Below are 12,875 nucleotides of genomic sequence, written 5' to 3' on the forward strand. Positions count from 1 at the left end.
AGAGGCTTCCAACTCTATCTCCACATAGCTACTTGTAGATGAAAAGCAACTCTGCAGTGTCACTGAGTAACAGGTTGAATGTCTTCATTGAAATTAGGCTGTACTTTTCCTGGGTTTTCCCAGGCCATGGAACAACTATGAGAATCAGCTCATGATCTCAGACTGAGCCCAGAGGTTGTAGCTGAGGATATCAATCCCATGTCAGTAGCAGGGACAAAACTGAGTAAACAGGCACTTGTCAAAGTCCTTTGTAGAACATGAATGGTGACACACACCAATGTATTTTTGTGTCACATTGTCAATATGAGTAATGCTTGACTTTGCAATGGCTCAGAAGCAGCTCAGGTATACACCTTAATACCTGATGGAGTGAGGTGAGGCACAGGGTATAGGCTGTTAAACGTTTGCAATGGCATGATGTTAATCAATGCACCACTGTCTATGATGAAAGCTTTAGGATGATAGGTGACTTTAAACTTGATTTTGGGACAGTGTCCAAATAATGTTTGTTGTCTCTTTGGTGAGCTTTCTTTGAACTGTGATCCTATTTACAGGTAGCCAACCCTAAATTTGCACACGATTGTTTGGTAGATATCATCAGTGCACATTTATCTTCTTTGCTGGTACTAGATAGTGACATTGTAGAACCTTTGCACGATGAGCTTGATGATGACTGAATTTCCTTGGTTTCTACTTGTAGCTGATGTTGCTTTTCACTTTTAGATAATGATGGGCAGAACTTGCAGAGTTGAACTCCACAGAATCCCGTGCCGTCATACCAAAACTCTGTGAGATTCTACAGCGTTCTGCACGAAGTTTTTGTCTTCTTTACACATGCTAATGTTGCCAATTCATGTGGCTATTTCTAGTGGGCCACATCGCTTTGTTCATTGGCTGTATGACTAACTGATATTGTGGGAGCCGTAAGGGTGCACATGCTATTTGCAACAAGGAGCGCGAGTGACATCTTCCTACTCTCTGCTCAGAACCTTTTTGATTCACACCTCTTATGGACATATGTAATTGTCAGGCCTGAGCTGGTTATGACAAATACACCTTAGAATTCACAAAGATATATTTTTTAATCCCATTAAATTAAGGCTGGCTCCCATGCTCTGCCTGCAGTCATTTTAGCGTGTCTTAAAATCATTCAGTTACACCCAGTGACCCGTCTCAGGGCCTTTCCTCCCTCTGAGGCTCTGCACATAGCACATATCAATCATATGTGGTTTCTGAGTCACATTCACTCACACGCATACTAAGGGTATGCTGATCGGGCTCACCTCTCTTCCCCCACTTCCCTCTACCCAGCAACCACATTCACTACTACCCAAACTGCAGCCCTCCCTCCTCGGGAGTCAGACATTTTGGCAAACAGCCCAGGAATTCCCATGGACACATAGAAAAGAAAACAAATATCAATGTTCTCATGCATCACACAGTGAAACAACACCACAATATGACTTGTTTGAATTATTGGAAGCAATTCGACCACACACAGCCCACGCACAGATAGAAATTGCTTGTACCTTAATATAGATTTCCATGAATCTTACCTGCTCTGGAACTCCTGGTGAAGGGTCTCCTCTCGGAGCTATCCCTCTGCTTTCCTGGTGCAAGGTTCCTTCCATGTAGATCTCTTACTAACCCCTCTGTGAGAGGTGTCCCCAGCAGAGCTCCTTTACTCTTGGTCCAGAGGTGCAGTGCACCCCTACCCTTCCAGGGGACTAGGTGTCTTGAGGGTGGGCACTGTTCCCTCCCTGTGGTGCTCTGATCAGTGGAATCCAGCGCCTAAGGCACCCATTGCCTCTCCTGTGTGTTCTGCTGCATGTCTCTCGCTGTATCAGCTGAAGGACACTGCATCTCCTGTGATCAGCAGCTGCTGGTGCAGGGCCCATCTCCTCTCCCCGTGGTTGGGCGCAGGGCACCCCTGACCCCACCCTGTGATCTGCAGCTCCTGGAAGGGCTCCCTTTCACTCAGTGCCCCTCTGACCTGCACCAGCATCACTGGGTGGTAAATGCCTAGATTCTTGAACCCAGTCCAAAGGTTGGCTTCTCCTCCCTCTTTCCGTTGCTCTCGGGGGGTCCAGCATTGTATCATTTCCATGATGTGGATTGCTGCTGGGTCCTCCAGGGAGAAGGTGGGGAGGGGGCATGGAACTTGACAGCGCACCACCAATGCACATTCAAAGGCTGGACATGGGAAAGGGGTGCATTAAAGTGACAAGCCCCTGCTCACCAGCATATCACTTTCCAGAGTCACTGTTGTAAGTGCAAAGCACTCCAATATGTTCCCACAAATCTCATACTGATCTTCCTCCCCAGGCATACTAAGAACAAGCCCCTCCCACCCAACCAGGCATGCCCTCTGAATCAAGAATGACTTGAGGGCTGCAAATTGTTCCTGGTGTGTGAGGAAATGAATAGAGGTTGAAGTCACGTTCTTAGTCTTACATGCAGAGCTAGTGCGTGAATGAAAGGAAGCAGCGTCTTGTCTCTGGAGTGTGCATGTTTCACAGCCGTGCATTCTCTGACATTAATCAGTTGCAAGCATAAAAAAGAAGCACTTCAAGATGTGGAATTTGAGGGGAATGACTCATTTTGGAGATCAAAGGTCTGAGAATGTTTCTTGTTTACAAGATATGTGTTTTCATAATACGGGTGGGTGCTGCCATGCCGGGTGAACTACACCATGCGGCGGTGACAGAGTTTTTGCCGTACTCGACACTAAGCAGAGTGCTGAGTGGGCAAACTCCTCTAGCTCTGCCAGTGGAGTAGAGTTTATCATCCACCCTTCGTTTTAGGGTTGTAGTTCTCATAGACATTTTATCTTACCGTTGTGACACACTTCAGTTTTCTTTGTTTTGGCACATAGGGGGTGATTCTGATGTTGGCGGGCGGCGGGAGCCGCCCGCCAAGCGGGAACCGCCAGAAGACCGTACCGCGGTCGAAAGACCGCGGCGGTCATTCTGGGTTTCCCACTGGGCTGGCGGGCGACCGCCAAAAGGCCGCCCGCCAGCCCAGTGGGAAACAGCCTTCCCACAAGGACGCCGGCTCAGGATTGAGCCGGCGGAGTGGGAAGGTGCGACGGGTGCAGTGGCACCCGTCGCGTATTTCAGTGTCTGCAAAGCAGACACTGAAATACAAGGTGGGGCCCTCTTACGGGGGCCCCTGCAGTGCCCATGCCATTGGCATGGGCACTGCAGGGGCCCCCAGGGGCCCCGCGGCACCCCCTACCGCCATCCTGTTCCTGGCGGGAGACCCGCCAGGAACAGGATGGCGGTAGGGGGTGTCAGAATCCCCATGGCGGTGGAGCGCGCTCCGCTGCCATGGAGGATTCTCAAGGGCAGCGGAAAGTCGGCGGTACACCGCCGACTTTCCGTTTCTGGCCGCGGCTGAACCGCCGCGGTCAGAATGCCCAGCGGTGCACCGCCAGCCTGTTGGCGGTGCTACCGCGGTCATTCGCCCTGGCGGTTTTTACCGCCAGGGTTAGAATGACCACCATAGTTATGAAATGGTTCTATTTCCTACAAACTTTGCAAACTTGTCCTGCAGCTGGACATTTACCTTCATGGGGAAATGAAAATCCACATTGGAAGCATAGCTTTGTTTTTTTTTTAAGATGCCACCGCACGTTATCTTGTTTGTGCTTGCTTTTCACCACCAATGCCGATTCATGGTGTGTCATTCCTGATTGCATGAAAGCAGCTTGTCAATCTGCTCTTTCTTCTGCTTTCGCAGCCATCAGCATTTTCTCTAGACTGTGTGTTTCTCTTAGCATGCGCCTTCTAAAGAAGTTTGAAAGGCAGACATCAATGATTCTGAAGCGCATGGCTTCTTTGTCAGTGAAGTCACATAACTTGCAATGTTTCAAAGTGCATCAGGTCTTTTAACAAACTCATCCATTTTTTCACCAACCTGTTTTCACACTTGATTGAAGATATACCTTTCACAGTCAGCTTTCGCTACTGGATGGACCTTTGTCTCTAATGCTTCTTCTACCTTTTGGTATGACTTTGTCAGTTTGTGAAATTTTCTTCATCACTTCTTTCCTTCATCACCTGCAAGGGTTTTCGAATATTTGATGATCTTCTTGCCATTTTCCTCTAGTCAGCTATGGAGAAGTGTTAAAAGGCAGTGGTGGCTTCAGGAATGCTCCTGCATTGTATTTTGCATTCCCTTCTGCTGTGATTGAGAGTACATTCTGTTCAGACAGCTCTTGCCGTACAGGGTGGCATTGACAGCTCCTGCAAACACAGGTCGCTGCTGTAGTATGTGCCACTGTATGCTTCAATCACCCTTGCTGGTGAGTTCTCTGTTTCCCGTACCTTGTTGATGTAATCATTATTTCTTGCTTTTTCTGAATTATCTTTCTGTATTTGGGGCACAACACAGCTTGTCTGTTGACCTCCTCATCTGTAATTTTGTGGCGGACATTTTGAATGGACTCATATGCAGGGCCTTTCATCTCTTCTATGGCTGTGTATAGGCTGAAGCAGGGCTTTGACACCATATGTGCCACTCGCAGACCGCTCTGTATCGATTATGGGCACATGAGGCATGCAAAGCAGTTTTCCATAATGTTGCAAACTCTCAGGGACAGCAGACTTATCGTCCCAGGGCACGTATCCTTTATGTCACATGAAAGCTAAGGTCAAACATGACTTTATTCTTTAGCACATACTCACACATTGTGCATTACATAATATTTTCTGTCAACCACACACAAACAACTCCCCACACATTGTGTACGTCCTGTTGAGAGTCTGCCCAGAACCATGAGGATTCTAATGCACATAACATCAATATGTTACATGCACCACAGTTGTTAGTGCAGCAATTCTTACAGCTTGTGACATCTTGACTTTAAATGGTTTGTCTGGATAATTTATATTAAGGTAACCTCTTCTGGAAAAGAACTTGAATACACAAAGCACCAATAATTGTATAACTGGCAATATAAAAAAGGGTTCAAGCTCGGTAACCCTGGATGATTTCATATGAATGAAGGAAAGAGCTGTGTCAGGAGTGGTAATTATTGTGACATATTGTGCACACCAACAATATTGTTAACCATCCCATGAACTTTATCTTGAAGAGCCAAGACTCAGAAAAGTACTTTGCATGGTAATTTGAAAAAGGATTACAGGACAGTTTGCTGAGTATGTGCATACATGCTGTTGTGGGTTCACTTTGTAGTTCCTAGATTGGGCACCCACATTTTAGCCTGAAGGCTTGTGGCCTGTGCCTTTGAGACACACACACATTCGATTTGCTATTATTCATTTCATTATATATGATCACAGCTAACTTTTCAGCTTGTTGCTTTTACATTTTATCTTCTGCCATTCTTAGAAAATTAATGTTGTTTGTATTCTACTTTTATCTGTCTCTTGTATGCATTTAATTCTGTGCTTCGCTCAAGGCTATTACATTTATACACAGTAGTTCACCAGGGGCCAGATGTAGGTTGGTTTCCTTTTGCGAGTTGCAAATTGCGAGTCCCAGCGACTCGCAATTTGCAACTCGCAAAAGGAAATATAGAAAGTTGTCTCAGACACCTTCTGCAACTCGCTATGGGGTCGCAAAGACCCACCTCATGAATATTAATGAGGTGGGTCGCAGTTTGCGACCCCATAGCGAGTCTAGGCACTCAAGTGGATGGTGGCCTGCTGGGGACAGCAGACCACCATGTCCGTGTCTGCTTTCTTAATAAAGGAAAACGAGCTGCAAACAGAAAAAATACCGAAACCATTTGTTTCGTTTTTTTCAGAGTAGGCAGTGGTCCATAGGACCACTGCCTGCTCTGAAAAATATTTTTTTCTGCATTCACAAAGGGGAAGGGGTCCCATTGGGACCCCTTCCCTTTTGCGAATGAGTTACCATCCACTTCAAGTGGATGGTAACTGCAAGTTGATTTGCGACCGCTTTCGCGGTCACAAATCAACTCTACATCGCGATGCGGTCGCAAATAGGAAGGGGACACCCCTTCCTATTTGCGAGTCGGAATCACATTTTGTGAGTCGGTACCGACACGCAAAATGTGACTCTGCATCGCGGCAGCCTTTTCCGCCTCGCAATCAGCGTTTTTCGCCGTTTTGCGAGGCAAAAAAGGCTACCTACTTCTTGCCGTAAGTGCTTGCACAACAAGAGTACGAAGTCAGCAACTAACCATGGACACACAACCATGTCAGGACAGTTCTCAGAACACAACATGTTTTGTTACATAAAGCCCACACACCTCTATGAAGGATAAGGGGAATTCCAGCCAGAGAGCATTCTTATGCTGAGACCACTTAGTCAATAGCTTGCTGATCTTGGCCTTGTCTTTCCAGCCAAATGGGAGGACCTTCAAGTAGACCAACAGGCATGCTCTTGTCTAGCTCCCAAGTAGGGTCAGGGTTCCTTTCATAAGACTGGGATGGGCAGAAAGGCTAACACTACTATGTTCTTGTGTTAAAGTATAGAGTGCAGGTAGGAATTCTTAGACTGATGTTTAATTCAGGATGTTGGGGCTGTTTATCTGTTTTTCCTTAATTAGGATTATCATCACTGTATTATGTCTCATCCTCCTAATAATCACAGCTCATGTTTTTTTATCATAGAATGCAGCCATTTCCATAAATACATTTAAACTTGCCCTATATCTCTTTTTCTGCCTTTGCATGTGTGAGACATTGTGTAACTGAGAGAAAAGGGTATGATCTAACAACCATGACTTCCCTGAGAGGTCAGAGTGTCATGTATTTAGGTTGCCACAAATTACCGTACTTTTCAGATTTTGGTGAGGTGCTGCTAGCTAGCTGAAAAGGTTAGGCTGACAGCTTTCAACCAGTCACCCTCATGTGGACATGATGCCACCCAAAACCAAGTAGTCTTTCCCTCAAGATAGGAGTCCTACCACATTGCACGGACACTTAGACAATGTCGCAAAATTAGAGGCATTGTGAGAGTGCATGTTGATAATATTGTTTTAACTCCATGTAGAAAAGTGCCCTCTTTTTGCCATGGTTACCCCCATTTTCTGCCTGATTTCAGTGTGCTCGACTGTGTTCACTGGGACCCCAGTGATTATGCTCTCTCTCCTCTACATTTTGTTGTTGCATACTGGAAACACAGTATTTCACCCACAATTGGCATACTGGTACCCCCTTATAAGTCCCTACTATATGGTGCCTAGGTACTCAGGGCACTGGGGTTCCAGGGCATCCCTATGGGCTTCAGCATATTTGCCACCCATAGGGAGCCTATACAAAGGCTTCTGCAGGGCTGCCATTGCAGCCTGTGTGAAAAGGTGCATGCACCCTTTCACTGCCATTTACACTGTACCAGGTCACTTATAAGTTACCCCTATAGCACGCTCTCCAGCCCTGACGCAGGTGCAGAGTATCTGTGTGAGGGCACTCCTGCACTGGCAGGGGTTCCCCCACAACCTCCAGAACCATTTTCCCAGACTTCGTGAGTGTGGGGATGCCATTTTAAGTGTGTACTGGACGTGGGTCACTACCTATGTCCAGTTACATAATGGTAACTCCAAACACAGGCATGCTTGATATCAAACATGCTGGATTCATACCCCTAGGCTTTTGCAAGCATTGGATGTATGATTCCATGCACTCTGTGAGCTCCTTTGAGGACCCCCAGTATTGCCATTACAGCCTTCTGAGGTTTTCCAGGCAGCCCCAGGAAGGCAGAACAAAGGATTTCCTTTGGGAGAGGGGTCTTACACCCTCTCCCTTTGGAAAAAGGTGCTACAGGCTTGGAAGGGGAAGCCTCCTCAAGCCACTGAAGGTGCTTTGAAACATACATTTTGTGCCCTTCTTGCATAATCCAGTCTACACTGGTTCAGGGACCCCCAGTCCTTGCTTTGGCACGAAACTGGACAAAGGAAAGGGGAGGGACCATTCCCCTGATAATCACCACCCCAGGGCTGGTGCTCAGAGCTCCTCCATAGGGTCCCTGGGTTTTGCCATCTTGGATTCCAAGTTGGCAGGGAACACTGAGAGCATCTGAATGGCCAGTGTCAGCAGGTGACGTCAGACCCCTTCCCTGATAGGTGCGTACCTGATTAGCTGACCAATCCCCCTTTCAGGGCTATTTAGGGTCTCTCCTTTGGGTAGTTCTTCAGATTCGGATTGCAAGACTCCAGCAGGAATCCTCTGCATCCTCTGCTTCACCTTCTCACTGAAGAAACTGCATCTGGACCCTGCAAGAACTCTATAAACTGCAACAAAGAAGCAAAGACAACTTATGCAACATTATATCTTCAGCTCCTGCCTGCAACTGCAACTGTTTCCCAGTTGTGCTTCCTCAGAGGACAGCCTGTCTTCAGCCTGTACCAGAAGAGCGAAGAAATCTCCCTTGAGGTGAAGGGGTCACTCCCCTGCTTCAGCAGGCACTAACTGCAATGACGACCAGCTGTGTGGATCCCCTCTCCTGCTGAGCTACATGGATGCTGCATCACAGGTGGTGGGCTGAATTGGTTCTGATAGTCCTCACGTCCTACTGTCCAACTTTGGTGGAGGTAAGAGCTTGCCCCCCCATGCAACCAGACTGGAATCTTCCATCCGGCATTTGACATCATCTGCACCAACCAGGAACACACATCCGTCCTCTTGGGTGCAGTACTAACTGCTGTTCTTCACCGGTGATTCTTCTTTTGCACCTTCATCCAAGTTAGCAGGAGCTCCTGTTCTCCCTTTACTCTTCTGTGCTTCTTGGACTTGATCTCCTTATTCCATAGGTCTTCAGGTCCAGGAATCCACTGTTGGTGTCTCCCAGTCTCTTCTGGTTTTTGCATATTCTTCTTTCTCATGTTCTTGTGTGTTCTTGGAAAGTTACTGTGATTTACTGCTGCTCGCCTGGGCTCTAGGGTGGGTTCTATTACTTACCTTTGGTGTTTTCTAATACTCCCTGTGCCCTTCTGCACACTACACTTACCTAGGTGGGAAACTGACATTCGCATTCTAATTTCTTAGTATATGGTTTGTGTTCCCCCATGCCCATTTCTAACTATTGTGATTTTCACTATTTGCACTGTTTTCTAACTGTTTTTACACCTACTTCTGCATACTAATGTATACATTTTGTGTATCACTTACCTCCTATGGGAGCATAGTCTCTATGGTATTTTTGGCATTTGTGTCACTAAAATAAAGTGCCCTTATTTTTGTAACACTGAGTATCCTCTTTCATGTGTGTGAGTACTGTGTGACTATAGTGGTATTGCATGAACTTTGCATGTCTCCTAGATACACTTTGACTGCTCAGCTACAACTATATCTAGGGTGCCTGGCTTCTAGACACATTTCACTAATAAGGGATAACCGGACCTGATATAAGGTGCAAGTGCCTTAGGTACCCACTAGAAACCAGGCCAGCCTCCTACATTGGTGACAGCTGTGGGATAAGTACTTGCAATAGCCTTATCACGTTGTCGCCTTGTGCTTTCCACAGGTAAGGCTACTCTATACCTAGAGCTATACAAATATACCTAGTACAGGGTTCTAGTCTCTTCCTTTCGTTTCCTAGAAACTAGAGGTTAGGTAGGTTAGGTTCTCCCTACACCACCCTAACACACACTTCTGGGCCTAGCTCTGAGGTCATGGGTACTCCCTATGAGGTCATGACCTTCACTGAATTGAAGGGGCTTTGTACAGACAGGAAACTAGATGTGGGGAAGAACCCCAACAAGAATGTCCTTTTCAGCCTCCTTCTCTAACACTAAGTGAGGGTTAGACATATAAGTGACTTATAAGTTACTTAAGTGCAGTGTAAAATGGCTGTGAAATAACATGGATGTTATTTCAGTCAGGCTGCAGTGGCAGTCCTGTGTAAGAATTGTCAGAGCTCCCTGTGGGTGGCAAAAGAAATGCTGCAACCCATAGGAATCTCCTGGAACCCCAATACCCTGGTTACCTAGGTATCATATACTAGGGAATTATAAGGGTGTTCCAGTGTGCCAATGAGAATTGGTAAAATTAGTCACTAGCCTGCAGTGACAATTTAAAAATCATAGAGAGCATAAACACTGAGGTTCTGGTTAGCAGACCCTCAGTGATATAGTTAGGCACCACACAGGGAATACATACAGAACACACTTTATGAGCACTGGGGTCCTGGCTAGCAGGATCTCAGTGACACAGGCAAAAATATATATATATACAGGTAACAAATGGGAGTAACTTGCCAGGCAAGATGGTACTTTCCTACACAACCCCCCCCAAACAAGGGACCATAAGGCGAACCTTGCCCAGATGAGTCTTCATTGTCTAAGTGGAAATATCTGGAGAGTCCATCTGCATTGGTGTGGGTACTCCCAGGTCTATGTTCCACTGTATAGTCCATTCCCTGTAGGGATATGGCCCACCTCAACAATTTAGGGTTTTCACCTTTCATTTGTTTTAGCCAAAGTAGAGGTTTGTGGTCTGTCTGAACAATAAAGTGAGTACCAAACAGCTTTGGTCTCAACTTTTTCAGTGCCCAGACCACAACAAAGGCCTCCCTCCTATGGCAGACCAACGCTTTTCTCAAGGGGTCAACCTCCTGCTGATAAAAACAACAGGTTGATCCTGGCCCTCAGTATTAAGCTGTGATAGCACTGCCCCAACCGCCAATTCAGAAGCATCAGTCTGGACTATGCATTTTTTGCAGTAGCAAGGGCTTTTTAGGACAGGTGCAGACCACATGGCCTGTTTGAGCTCATCAAAAGCTTTTGACAGATGGCTGTCCACAATACCCTTTTAGGCATCTTCTTACTAGTGAGGTTATTAAGAGGGGCTGCAATGGAGCCATAATTCTTAACAAACCTCCCATAGTACCCTGTGAGGCCTAAAAAAGGCTCTCACCTGGGTTTGAGTTGTAGGGGGAGCCCATTCCACAATGGTCTGGATCTTCCCCTGAAGTGGTGCAATCTGTTCCCCACCTACAAGGTAGCCCAGATAAACCATTTCCCCCTGCCCTATCTGGCACTTTGAGGTCTTGATAGTGAGGCCTGCCTTTTCAGGGCCTCTAAAACTTTCCACAGGTGGACCAGGTGACCATCCCAGGTGGAGCTAAAGACAGCTATATCCTCTAGATCTTCTGCACTAAAAGCTTCCAATCCTTGCAGGACTATGTTCCAGTGCTTAATTTGTGCTTGTTGTTTCCGGTGCTAAGCAGCGGCACTTATTTTTGAGGGCCAGTGCTTAGTCTTCTGCCTCAAGCATTTGCAGCGAACAAAAGACACGTTTGGGATAGACGGAGGAAGAGAACATCGAAAAAGCGTCACAATGAGAGAAAGCAGAAAGCTGCAAGTGTGAGCTGAAGGGGCAGAGAGTGGTTTTAAATGGATTAAAGAGGCCCGGGATGGCTTCAGGATTAAGCTGTCTCAGTATTCCGTGTTTGCACATTTCATTGCAGCAGCCGCGTGTTTAAGAGAAGGGCTTTGAGCACCGGCACCTTTTCATTTACAAATTAAGCACTGCTATGTTCACCAACCTTTGAAAAGTGGCAGGTGCATTCTTCAGACCAAAGGGCATCACAGTGAATTGATAGTGCCCTCCAATGGTTGAGAATGCAGTTTTAGGTTTTGCATCTTCTGATAATTTAATCTGCCAATACCCTGCAGTTAAATCGAAAGTGCTTAGATACTTGGCAGAAGCCAGTGTATCTATCATCTCATCTGCCCTTGATATAGGGTGAGCATCTGTCTTGGCTACTTGGTTGAGCCTTCTATAGTCAACACAAAACCTCATCTCTCTTTTTCCATCTTTACTGTGAGGTTTTGGAACCAGCACCACTGGACTAGCCCATGGGCTTTCTAAAGGCTCAATCACTCCTAAGTCCAACATTTTCTGAACTTCTTGTTTAATGCAGTCACTGACATGGTCAGGCTGCCTATAAATCTTACTTTTGACAGGTAAACTGTCTACAGTATTAATTGTATGCTCACACCAAGAAGTGGTACCTGGTATCAGTGAGAAGAGTTCAGAAAACTGACTTAAAATATTTTGGGCCAGATGTACGAAATTCCGGGTTTGCGAGTCTCAAACCCGGATGCAGGATGGTGTCCCTGACACCATCTGGGGGTCGCAAGGGGGTTGCAAAGGCCCACCTCATTAATATTCGCAGCAATCACAGGAATGGTGGCCTGCTGGAGACAGCAGACCACCATGTCTGTGACTGCTTTTAAAAAAGCAGTTTTTTTTTGTAATGCAGCCCGTTTTCCTTAAAGGAAAACGAGTTGCAATAGAAACAAAAAAATAAAATGTTTTTGCTTCCTTTTTTCAGAGCAGGCAGTGGTCCATAGGACCACTGCCTGCTCTGAAAAAATGTTTTCAGGGCCATTCACAAAGGCAAAGGGGTCCCATGGGGACCCCTTCCCTTTTGCGAATGGGTTACCACCAGTGTGACACTGGTGGTAACTGCAAATTGCTTTGCCACCGCGTTCGCGTTCGCGTCCACTACCACAAGGATAAACCTATTGACTGAAGCTGTTGGCGGGTCAAGGAGGCCAACTATGTCAACCCCTACAGTTTCAAAGGGCACCCCAACCACAGGAAGTGGAATTAAGGGGGCTTTGGAGTGCCAACAGTCTTGCCACTTGCTTGGCAGGCCACACAAGAGTGATAAAACTCTTTGGTGTCCTCTGACATATGAGGCCAGTGAAACAGAGGAACAGGCCTGTCCCAAGTTTTACTTTGGCCCAAATGCTCAGCCAAAGGAATGTCATGTGCCAAGGTAAGAAGAAACTCTCAGTATTGCAAAGGGATGACCAATCTCCAGGCAGCTCCAGGTTTAGGGTCCCTTGATTCAGTATACAGGAGGTTGTCTTCCCAATACACATTGTGGCTATCACTGACATCCCCATTCTGCTGCTTGACAGCTTGCTGTCT

General features: G+C 46.5%; 1 protein-coding gene across 1 annotated transcript in view; it reads right to left on the minus strand.

Moving 5' to 3' along the window:
- LOC138262020 (ATP-dependent translocase ABCB1-like) overlaps positions 1-12,875 on the minus strand; it is a 1,142,744-nt gene that overhangs the window by 717,113 nt on the left and 412,756 nt on the right. The gene's annotated exons all lie outside the window — the stretch shown is intronic.

The sequence above is a fragment of the Pleurodeles waltl genome, chromosome 10 (genome assembly GCF_031143425.1).
Source record: "Pleurodeles waltl isolate 20211129_DDA chromosome 10, aPleWal1.hap1.20221129, whole genome shotgun sequence".
NCBI classification, from domain to species: domain Eukaryota; kingdom Metazoa; phylum Chordata; class Amphibia; order Caudata; family Salamandridae; genus Pleurodeles; species Pleurodeles waltl.